We start from the raw sequence: 13,544 nt of genomic DNA on the forward strand, positions 1-13,544 counted from the left end.
TTTCATGCCTGGCCAGTATGAAGGTTAATGAATGACACCGCTATGACCTCACAAACATTGTATTGTACTGAAATCAGCAGATAATATGTAGGAAAAAAGAAAATGCAAATATGAATATGCATATATAATTAGCTTAGTAGAAATCGTAGAGTACTTTAATTGGTAGAATGGTGTAAGGTCTAAACTGAATATCCTATGCATGTGATTCGGGTAACCGAAGGAGAAAATAAACGTATCTGATACTCAAGAAAGGATCTTGGCAGGGAAGCAAAATTCGAAGATTCTATGTAAAGGCAACCATCTAAGGCCGGTGCCTCCACATAACCACAAGAACAATATAAAACAAGTCAAGGAGTCGACCCAGAGACAAATTGTAGTAGAAGTAGGAAGACGTTCGAAGCCAACATTCCGTTTCTAGCTAGGTTATACAACTCTCTTAGGAATTTGGAGTTTATTGAGAGGCACAAAGGTGTATCAGTAGAGAAACCTTTGGGAAAGGACAATGATACATCAAGAGTTGACACTGGATCAACCAAGTGCACATATGAGGACTTTATGTCAAGTGAACCATTGCAGTGTAAAGGAGAAATGGATCCCGTAGAAGGTCAACGGTAGATTAACGCAATGGAGATTATCTTTGATATGTGTCTTTGCGATAAAATGATGAAGTGGTATTTGCAACCAATAAGTTTTGTGATAGAACTAATGAATGATGGAAGGTCTTGGAACAACTCCAACCTAAGGAAAGAATTTAGGGAATGCAATTCCTATGAGAAAATACATTTTGGAGAATGTTCATATTAAACTCTAATATACGTTAAGTAGGAAAGAGTGGACATATATCATAATATGCAAGTTTAGTAAGATATTGCTACAATTGTTAAAGACCGAGAAGCATGCATAAGGAATGTTCCTATTTGAGGAAGCAAGGTGAGAAAGACGCTTAAGGATTTAAGGACACAAGGAAGTGAAGTGTATCTAGGCTCCAAAATCAATAGCCACAGATTTTCCAACCCTTAATTCTTCGTCAAAAGTAATTTGGCAAGGAAAATAGAAGCGGGGGTTGCTAGTGTTAGAAATTTCATAGTAACTGAGATATGTCGAAATTATCGACTGCTTATTGAACGGGAAATGAAATTCGTTGGTTCAGTCCTAATTGTGATGTAAGAATCCGATGTAATGCTTTGGGTGGACTGGTTGCTCTCTTATCACACGACAGAAAGAAGATTTGCGGTTATCAATTGAGGAAGAACCAGATTATTAGTTGCTCAAGGACAAAGGTAAGAATCGTGTTCCAGTGGTGATAAACTTCTTCTATTTAGTCTCTATTGATATCCTAAGCATTACAACAGAGAGAGAGAGAGAGAATTTAAGATCGACTTAATTCCTAGAGCTTATCTAATGGCTAAGACTCCGTATTATTTGACATCAACGAGTATGAAGGAATTAATGTTATAACTTCAAGAGCTATTAGGTAAAGAATTTATATGCCCAAGTGTATCCTTGAAGGGTGTACACACCCTCTTTGTTAAAAATAAAGACAGTAGTATGCGAACGCGGACAACTACGAAGAGTTCAACAAGATGACCATCAAGAATACGTATTCTTCACCTAGAACTAATGATCAGTACGACCAATTACAAGGATCAAGTTGATCTTCTAAAAATCGAATTGAGATCAGGACATCGTCAAGTAAAGGCGCAAGAAAAGAATGTACCTAAGACGGTTTCGAACTCTCTAGGGATATTACAACTTTGTGATAGTGAGTTTTAGTATGACCAATGCCCTAGTTGCCTTCATGGACCTCATGAATTGAGCTTGTCGACCAACACTGAATAGATTTCTCATTGACTCTATCAATGAATTCTAATCTATTTACCTACAAGGAGGACCATGTTCAACGTCTTCATGAAATTTTGATTGCATTGCAAAACGGAGTAGCTATATGCATTATTTTTCCAAATGTACATTTTGGCCTCTACAAATACAAGTTTTAGAACATTTTATGAATGTTGAAGGCATTCAAAACATTAAAGGGAAGACTGACTTAGACTAGTTCTGGCATCAAGGAGCATAAGACCTTGTGGTATATTTTGATGCTTCAATACTTGGGTTAGGAGGTGTCTTAAGCAAAGGGGATTGTTAGTAGCGTATGTCGTATGTCATCTAAAGACACATGAGATGAATTGTTAACATATGACCTAAAGTTAGTCACGACATCTTCACACTAGATGATAATGAAACATGTTAAACTATTGAACGAGAGTGACTAAGGACTTAAGATATATGCTCGATAAATATGGATTTCAAGGACTTCTGAAGTCAAGAAAATGGTTCTTAGACACCCAAGTCAAGGTATTCCATTTATTTGGGTGCAATTAAATGTACCATCATCTATATAATAAGTGTCGGTGGCTTAGCATGAACAAGGACATCGCAAATTAGGAGAAAAATGTCTTACATGCCTGCATGTAAATGGAACCCTATGCTAAAGTTACAACCGTTTTGGATAATCTTATGAAAATTGGAACACGTAACCATGGACTTATTAATAAAACTACCAAAGACCGACATAAAGCATAATACTATATGAGACATAGTTACTAGGCTGATGAATTAGCCCATTTTTTAGCTATTAAGGAAATGTGTTCCTTAGAGAAAATTGATGAGCTATATATGAACGAGATTGTTTCAAGACATTGGGTGCATGTGTCTATAATGTCAAATCAATACACCAAATTCACCTCTAGATTCCATAGGACGTTTAAAAAAAATAAAAAAAAATCAGGTACTAAGTTTTTGGTTAGTACAACTTATCAGCCACAAACTAATGATTAAAACGAGAAAATGATTCAAACTCTCACGCATGCTAAGGGCATATATTATTGACCATGGAAGTAATTTGTATTCCTATCTGTCACCGGTAGAATTTTCATAAAACAATAGCTATCATGTCAACATTAGGATGCTTACACATGAAATATTACATGGATGAAAATATTAGACACCCATATGTTGGGATGTTTGGTTTGAAATAACGCGGCAGTAACAATATTGTTAAGGTTACTATAGTAAAGATCAGGCAGATAAGAACTCAAGTTAAATAAGTAAATAAATAAATAAATAATTGCATGGGATAGATAAATGTCTTACATTGACAAAAATTTGTCTTACATTAATAAAAGAGGAAGACTAATTGTATTTCAAGTGGGAGAGACTCCGTGTTATTAAAGGTGTCTCCATGAAAGGAGGTGAGGCAAATTGAGTTCGCGATTCACTGGCCGTTTTTAAGAACATTACACTAGTAGTAAAGATAGCATCATAGTTAGACCTAACAGACAACTTAAAGTTCCAAAACACCAAAATGGTTTGGAAGGAAAATGGGGAAAATAGAAATTGGTGGCAATTATCGTTTTAGAAAACAAGAAATTTCAAGGACGAAATTCTTATAAGGTGTGGAGATTTGTAACATTTCATTTTATGGTAAAAACAAAAATATATATGTGTGTGTGTGTATATATATATTAAATGAGAAAGTAATGAGTAAAATGCTTATTAGAAATATGAGGTTCTAGACAACCATTTAATACTGTATAAATTAAAACTTAGATTAAAACGTAAAGAAAAATAAGCTCATTTCGATGACTTATTTATACTTATGTAAAGCATAATGTTTTAAACGTTATAAAAGAAAAACAAGATTTAAGCTAGATTAATAATAATAATAATAATAATAATAATAATCTTAAACTTTGAAGTGCACGTGTGTATGTGAGGAGTGCGAAGTTCATCCATGTATATAAAATAATCAATTTTCAACCGCACATTAAACCGACATATGCTTAAGTGCGGTACACATCCAACTTTCTTATATATGCACCTTAGATCATAGGTCAATTACTTGCCAACAATTCATTCCCTCCTCCGGGAGACAGACGAGACCTATAAGGTATTTTTTTTTAACAAATACTTTAATTAATTAATTATTTATAATTATAAAATAGACACTTAAATATATTGAATAAGATATAACAACGTAGGAACCCCTGTACAACATGGGAGTAAAAGTTATAACCCTTTAACATTTTAATAATAAAATAATAGTATGTCTTGAATGTAGTAACCCATTAGAAAAGAGGGGTGACTTGGCATAACCTGTCTAGTATGTATACAACTAGATTGTGGTATGATATGACTGTTTTAATCAAGAATGGTTAAGATAAAATGTAAATGACTGTGTAAGGTTGTTGAACCATAATATGTCTAGACTTGAATAGTTGTGCATGATACTGATAATTGTTATGTGAAAGGCCTATAAGTATTAGAATATTACTTTTTGGACATGAATAAGTAAACACGTATATTAAATCCTAGATTTCAGTTGAAGTGGAAAGAGCCACGCTAACTGAAGAAAGTCTGTTCAGGTTAGTTACTTAAACTATTTTCAAAACTCTGATACATGCTCATAAAGTTATTTGGACTGCGATTGATCATGTATTTGCATGGCGCATATGGGCTGGCACCCAAAGTGTTATATATATTATAATGGTCATTATATTTTCCTGAAGGGGCATGCACTTAATACAGCCGTAGACGTACATAAAGTCTGTATGTGTGAATATATAATGCTGAATTGGCTTTAACGTGAAGCGGGCGGGTTATAATTATGGCATGACATGCAATAAGCTCATACTTGATCAATAAAATTGTTTTAGTATCAATTTATTAAATATGTCGGTTTATGTGACTCACCAGCTATATGCTGATGTATTTTTACACGAGCATGTTTTTAGGTTGATAAATAAGGGCATGGAGTTAGTTTCTAAGTGTTAGAAGAGATTAGACGTTTTATTCTATTACCATTACGTTTCGTAGTATGTGTAATAGTTATACATGTAATAAATATTTTAGTAGTTTTATATAACATTGCGTTTCCATTGTAAGTATGTGCTGACTGGGCATCATGTAGGTGCCCTATCTTGGGTGGGCTGTGACAAGTTGGTCGAATAAAATTAAAAGTATATGAAATGTTTATCTAATATTGTTATGTGAGTAACTAACAAGTAAATTGATTATTTGAGATGTGAGATTTATAGACTAGCAATTAGTATTACCAAACATCGCTTAATAATCATATGCTAATAATACAAATAATAATAATAGTATAATATATAATCCACTATAATACTTAACATATCATAAAAATTTCATGCTCCTCGTGTACAGTTAACATGTGTAATAATAATAATAATAATAATAATAATAATAATAATAGTAATTATTGACCTTGTGGAACATGTATGAATTTAGATACTCTCATAACCTCCTTTTCATGTAATGAATACTTTTATTAAATGAATAAAATCAACACTTAAGTCGGTTATAGAAAGTCTATATATTATGTATCGCTCATTCAAATGATCACAATTCATTTTCAATATTCTTGTTACGAGAGAATAGGAGGCAACAAGGTATGATTTTATTTTTCTTATTTTAATTATAAAATAAATATTTAAACATTATTTTATAAGAAACAATTTAGTGACTCTGGCATAATATATAGGGATAACCGTGTACCATTTTACTATTTTAATAATAAATTATCCGGAAACTTAGGGTAGCAACTCACTAGATTAGGGCATATGACCATAACGTAACATAGACTGTCTAGTATGTGCACAAATGGCTTTGTGGTATGGTATGACCGCTTTGGTAATAAATGGTTAAGTTGAGCCATAAATTGTAATATTAGTGGGTATGGTTGTTAACCATAACACTGTCTAGACTTGAATAGTTGTGCACGTTAATGACAGTTGTTGTGTGAGGGTATATGAATATTTGAACATTACATCTTATAAGTAACCTAATTTAATAAATCATAGAATACAATTAAAGTGGGAGGAGCCAAAGTAGCTGAAGAAAGTTTGTAGAGGTGAGTTACTTAAACTATTTTCAACTCGATACATGCTCAAAAAACTATTTGGACTGTGATTGATCATGTATTTTCATGGCACATATGGTGTGGAGTCCAAGGTGTTATATATATTATAATGATCATTATATTTTCCTGAGGGGATATGCACTTTATACAGCAGCAGACATGCGTAAAGTCTGTATGTGCGAATATATAATGCTGACATGGCTTTAACGTGAAGCGGGCGGGTTATGATTATGTCATGACATGCAATGAGCTCATACTTGATCAATAATGTTATTTTTGTTTTTTATCTATTAAATATGTCGGTTTATGTGACTCACCAGCTTCGTGCTGACGTATTTTTACACGAGCATGTATTACAGGTTGATAAGTAAGCGTATAGATGCTATGAGTTGGAAGATTTTAGAGGTTTCATCCTATTACCATTACGTTTTGTAATATGTGTAATAGTTAAGACATGTAATAAGTATTTTAGTTTTTATATAAGATTACAATTCCGTTGTAAGTCTGTGCTGATTGGTCACTGTAAGGACCCCATCCTGGGTGGGGTGTGACAAGTTGGTATCAGAGCCTCAGGTTTTAGCGAATTAGGTATCTAGTGGGAATACCTAGGCTATAACCAGAATACTTTAGGGGCTAGAATGTCTAAGATTGAGATATTGAGATTTTACTATCACTTAGTATGAATTAGGATTCCTAAATGGAATTCAACCTAAGGTCGTCCAATTAAAGAATGTTAAGTGTGTTTCAAACAGTGTATGATGTAGGCACAATATGGTAGTTGGGAATATCATAGTGTGCATCATAGATTGCTTTCATTCTTGGCTTTCATTCTTGGCCAATATGAAGGTTAATGAATGACACCGCTATGATATCGCTAACATTGTATTGTACTGAAATCTGCATATACTAGGTATGCAAAGGAAAATGCATAGATGAATATGCATATATAATTGCCTTGGTTGAATCCTAGAATACTTTAACTAGTAGAACGATGTAAGCCCTAAGTTGAATATCCTAGGCATGTGATTCGGGTAACCGAGTGAAATATAAAATACAAATAAATAAATAAATAAATAAATAAACATATTGAATACCCAACAAAGGAACGTGGCAAAGAAGCAAATTTAAAGATTTGATGTGAAGGCAACCCTCGTAGATCAGTGTCTTCGCATGACCACAAGAATGTAATGGAATAAGCCTCATAATTTATCTGAATGGAAGACTTTCGAAACCAACATTTCCTTTCCACTAGTTAAGTTATAGAACCCTCTTGGGAGGTTAACCGAGATGTACCAAGGTATATAAGTAGAGAGATCTTCATAATATTATACATCATGAGTTGACACTAGATCAACCAAGTACACGCACTATGTGTAAGCAAGCCTTTGCAGTTTAAGGGAAATGTGCCTCGTTATAAAGTCAAATGCAAATTGTCACAATGGAAATTATATTTGAAACATGCCATTGCGATAATTTTGAGGATACAAACACATGAGTTACTTAATATAGTGTATATTCGACCAAGTATCTTACTCAAGGGAGCACCATTTTGTTTCTTGAGAAGAAATACTATTGTATTCGAATGTGTATAGACTATCGAGAGTTGAATAAGTTATCTATCAAGAATAAGTATCCCTTTCCTAAGATATGTGATTTATATGATTAGTTACAAGGAGCATGATGGTTCTGTAAAATCGACCTAAGGGTACGGCATATCAATGAAAGTTTAAGAACTAAGATATTTCAAAAAAAAAAAGACAAAACAAAAAGGCCTATTTATACAAGGTATGAACATTTTGAATTCTTAGTCATGTCTTTTGGGACTAGTGCACCTACTGCATTTACGGACATTATCAATCAGGTATGTAAGCCTATGTTGATAAATATGTATCGTATTTATTGACAATATTCTGGTTTACTCCAAGACTCGAGATGAACACCACATCACTTACGAGAAGTTGAAACCTTAAGAAGGAATAAATGTATGCATGTTTTCAAAATGTGAATTTTGGTTACAAGAGGTGCGGCTCTTAGGGCATGTAGCAGATTCTCAAGGAATACAAGTAGACCCATGAAAATAGAAGCTATAACAAAATGAGAGTAGCTCAAGACACTTACTAAAACAAGAAGTTTCGTAGGATTGACCGGATACTGTCAACAATTCATCCATGATTTTGCTAGGATAACAACAACCCTTACAAAACTAACAGAAAAGGATAATAAGTTTGTATGGGTTAATAGTTAAGAAAAAGCTTTTTAGGAATTGAAGAAACGCCTAACTCAAGCTCCAATAATCACCCTAGTGGAAGGAGGCGAAGGTATGGTAATATATTCAAATGTATCTTATCAACGATTAGGCTATGTACTTACGCAGAGAGGTAAGGTCATACGTTATGCCAATCAACAATTAAAACCGAGCAAGGCTAATTACCCGATTCAGGATCTAGAGCTAGCAACAATTTTCTTTGCTCTTAAGATAGAAGGCATTATATGTCTAGGATTAGTGCACCATCTAGACATATCATAAAAGTTTGAAGTATTTATTTTAATAAAAGGATTTAAATATGAGGTGGCGTAGATAATTAGATCTAAGAAAAGGTTACGATTGTGAAATCCTATATCATCCGGGAAAGCGAACCAATGCTCTTAGTAAAAAAATTATTCACCAATTAAGATTAGAGCTTATAAGTTAATCTTGATTTTTTATCTAATGGCTTAAACGAAAGACAACACAAACCAAGGCTTAAAAAAAGGACATGTGGAAAAGTTAAAGACTTAGTAGTAAATGAAAATGGCGTTAATTAAAGGTTGATCGAATATGGATTCTTGGAATATGAGAAGTAAGGAAAAGTATACTGGATAAGGCAGGCAAAGAAAACTAGATAAGGCACACAAATCTCAATATTTTATCTATCTAGGAGCCACTTAAATGTACTATAACTAGTATTTTGACCCCCCGCGTTGCGGGGAGGGGACGAATCAACCTGTGAGCAAACTTTGTTAATTAAAGCTTTAGGAAAAAAAATCACTTTACATAGTTGCCACATAACTGCCTCCCGACTTTAGTGATCTAATTTGGGGGACTTACTGCACACAACATTAACAATATGATAAAAGCAAACATGTTATGTAAAAAGTAAACTGCCTACAAAGCTAAAAATTAACTAATGTAACCATTAACTAAACATGAACGAATTCATATCCAAAAGCAAATGTAAGCAACTGAATGTTCTTGGCATTAACAAATTGGATCAAAAACACCAGTCTACCTAGTTTCGACCCATTGCCTACGTTGAAATATACCCGATACGACCCGTTAAATGAATTGTAGTCAAAACAGGTTGTTTTGAAACAAATCAACTTGACTCGTGTAAAAACGGGTGTGGCTGAAGTTAATAATTTTTAAAATCTCTAATTCTTAAAAATTAAAACAGCTTGTATTATATTAAGTCCAAACAACAAATATGGTGCGAAATTTTTTGTTGTTATAATTATTTGTTAAGTTTGTGGACAACGTTGAATAATCACTATTGATTTGGTGCTGAAAACATAAGCAATTAAAATTTTGACACCAATTGTAGTAAAGTGGTTGTTTAGATCAAGTAATTGCATTTTTAATATTATTAAAACAATTTCTATTTAAGTCTTTACGTCTATAAAGCAAGTAAAAGACAAATCATAGTGGACTGTAAATTCAACACACATTATAGCAGTCCACATATATATGAGGCAACTTCAATCCCATAAGATATTAGTGTGTAAATTCAGTCAGGGATTGCAGCTACCACTGTTGTACAAGGCGAACTACACAAAAGAGTAGAATTTACATGTACCTTTTTTACTCACACAATGATGACAAACAGAACCACATCGACCTAAATACATGAACATAAAAACAAACAGTTAGCCGAAATAGGCTCAGATCAGGTTATCATCATAGCCTGTTAAGAATTAGAATAAAAATAATAGGCTCAGATTGATTCATCATCATAGCCTTTATCATCTAAATGAGAAGATTACAGGGCCGCCACCACCATAAACGGCCAGAAAGTCGCGGCAACAGCCGTGAAAACCCCATTTTCAGTACTATTTTTCAATATATAAGTCAACATGACACCACCAAAAATAAAAATAAGCCCAAGTTTTAACTCTAATGCCCAGAGTTAGACAGAAATGCCCAAGTTACAACTCGTAACAGTTGCCACCAACATAGAGTTCTAAAACCAAACCCGGTAGCAGCAACCTCCAGTGCACTATCTAATAGGTGTAAAACAAAGAGACAGAAATTGAAATCCCCTACTAGACCTCCGCAACCACCACACTACCGCCATCAAGGGTTTCGAAATCGAACCCGGTAACAGCAAGTGACGATAACGATCAACGGTGGAGGAAAGAAACAGGTGGAAATCAACGTCCACGACAACCACCAATCTACGATCGTCAAGAAGAGAAAGATAGACGGTGGAATCTGGAGTAAAGAGAGAGAAAAAGTGACGTGTGTATAGAAGGATAGAGTGGCAGCCTGGCAGGACAAATGTCAAAGAAACAAATGACCATGATGATGTAAGCGACATACAAATAACCTAAGATCAGGTTACAACTCGTAATGCCTAGAGTTAGCCGAAAATGTAATATTATAAATTTAAGTGAAGTTATTGATGACCCAATATGAGAAATAACATAGCTAAATATATAGAAAAGTGTTTGTAGAGGTATGCACCCGCCTTAACATCGAGCGGGGCGGGTCAACCCACAAGATATAGACAAGAGGCTTGAAATCAGGATGTCTTGAAGACACAAAGCCAAAACCTATGCGCGTGGTGCATATCACATATGCTCACGCATATCACATATGCTCACGCGTATCACATATGCTCACGCATCATATATGCTCACGCATATCACATCTGCGCGTGGCGCATCTGCGGTGGCGCATGTCACATATGCTTATGCATCATATATGCTCACGCATATCACATCTGCGCGTGGCGCATCTGCGCGTGGCGCATATCACATATGCTCGCGCATATTACATATGCTTGCGCATACCGCATCTGCGCATGAAACATCTGCGCGTGAGAATAAAGAGAAGACCTCGCGCATCCCCAGGATAGGCGCATATCACACAAGCACATAATCAACCACGTCCTTATCCAAATCAGGATAAGGACAACCATGATTGTGCTCATCAGACAACCTTCCAGAAGGTATCCTTTAAGGAATAAAGAATATGCTGATGTTGACAGCTGCCAATGAAGGGTGGACAACTCAGCAAAACCCATTTGCTACCACGTGATTGCACATGAGTCAGGTGAAATACCTTGGTCAGAGAATAATCAATGAAAAAGCACCAGGTATCCTAAGGACACGTGGCGCGAAGCAATAGGAGGAGGCCAAAAAGGCCCTAATTGGGTCTGAGCCCAATCATTGGAAACCCTAATACTATAAATACCACACCACCTCCACAAGGGGAGGTAAGCAAGAAAATACATTCTAAGTCCTTACTCACTTTCAGATTATTATTATCTTCTCCTACAATATCTTATTCTCACACCGGAGGTTTACCCCAAAGAGGACCCCTCTGTCCCTTTCTGAGGGGTAAGTTCACGGTGCTGCTCGTTTTGTAGGTGGAAGAATTCGTATTCCGGAAAACCATCGGTGATATAGCACACTCATACCCGAGGAAAGTTGATCGTATACTAGTAAGTCGATCCACGTTTCTTCATCGGCGCCATCCGTGGGACATGCAATGTAAAGAGATGAATTGGGAATGCGCAAGATGCGAATAAGGGAAAAACAAAATTTCATTCCAAAACATAGAAGTTTACAAATTTACAAAATGATGAGATAAAAACTACAGACAAAAAAAAAAAAAAAACAAAAAACATGAAGGGCTTTTCAAGTCTCTATATCAACATCAGCCCTTTCATCGCCCTCATCATTACCTCCTCCCTTAGCATCTGGCGCAGCCCGCTCCTCGTCATCTCCAAACTTACCATAATCAAGCTGTTCGTCTTGAATGGAGTCGTCTTCTATCACGATAGTGTCAGGAGTAGGTCCTTTGGCCACGCCAGAGCCGCTAGCAGAGGCAGCATTGCCCGCGCCATCATCGCTGCCACCAGTCCTTTCACATTCGTCATGTAATTTCTTTAGCGCGCCAAGATCGGGCTGGTCAGCAAGCACGGCTATCTGCAAGTCACAAGGAAAAGTATGAGTACAAAAGATTAGGAAAATAAGTCAAGGTAAACTCATTAAGGTTACAATACCTGCTCAAGGATGGGAATTGGAGTATTCAAGTACTTCTCCCCCACCTCGGCCATGTCAGCGCAGACAACGTCGAGCTGATAAGGGTAGTCGGATGGATTCTTCTTCAGCATGCCATATTCATAGCCATCCTTAAACCCTTCAGCTCGACCCACCAAGCGCGACGCAGCATTGCAATCCATCACAAGGGTCTGAAACTCGTCTGAGTATTTCATCGCATAAGCGCAACGAGTCACACCCTGTGAAACTAGCCATTGACGATCCTGCGCGAGGGAAGAAACAGACGTCTCAAGAGCAGGAATCTGAGAGTTTAACAACTCAACAGTTTCCTTGGTTTGTTTTAGCTATTCTCTGTCAGATGCTGCTGCCGCCAAGGCTTCATTCTTTTCTGCTCGCGCAGCATCGAGCTCTTCTCTGTCAGACGCTGCTGCCGCCAAGGCTTCATTATTTTCTGCTCGCGCAGCCTCGAGCTCTTTTTTCAGGCGCGCAACCTCACTCTCTAATAAAGATTTGTCAGTGTTAGCCTGCGCAAGAGTTTGATCACGCGCCTCTGCCTCCAACTCCAAGTCACGCGCTCGACGCGCGTACCTGGCCGCATCCGCTTCTGCCGCTTGCAGCTTCTCCCGCGCAGCCTGCAGCTCATGCCCGCGCTTCACAAAGGCAGCGTTGGCACTTGCTCGGTTCTCTCTAAGTTCTGCTTGTAGTTTCTCGGCTCTCTCTCGAGCGTTAGAAAGATTCCAAGCAGAAATCTTAGCCTCTTGATTGGCCTCCACAAGGGCATCACGCACTTTTATATAATCATTGCGAAGCTCTTGGGAGGCAGCAAAGAACGCAGACCCAGCAAAAAGGTGGTCGTTGAGCAAATCCACGCGAGCGCGGTCCTCCTGAAAGCTCCTTTCAGCCAGAGGAACAGAGTGAGCCCAGAAGTCTTCACACACGCCCATGGATTGAAATGAGCTATCTTTAGTAATATTCCAGCTCGGGCGGTATATGTGATCGGCTTCCTGCAAACACAAAGCAACGCAAAAGAAACGTTTGTCATCTAAACACTAATCTGGAAGTCCGCACAGCGGAGCAAAACGAACTTATACCTGCGGAAAGCCGGCAGAATAGTCAGCGCCAGCCCCACGAGAAGGCTGCGCCACGAAATCTCGTGGCGCTACAGGGCTTGCGCGGCCACCATCAGAGCCTTCAGAATTGACCTCCTCATCATCCTCTGTAACAGGTCTCTTCTCCTGCGACATGGAAAAATCAAAAACAGTCTCACGAGGGCTGCGCGCAGGAGGAGGCGAGGGAGGTCTTGACGCCGTTAGATCAGCGCATAAAATAGTCTCCTGCT

This window comes from Bidens hawaiensis, unplaced genomic scaffold (assembly GCF_021521415.1).
Source record: "Bidens hawaiensis isolate Kalapana, Puna unplaced genomic scaffold, B.hawaiensis_p1.1 tig00008633_1, whole genome shotgun sequence".
Classification (NCBI taxonomy): Eukaryota; Viridiplantae; Streptophyta; class Magnoliopsida; order Asterales; family Asteraceae; genus Bidens; species Bidens hawaiensis.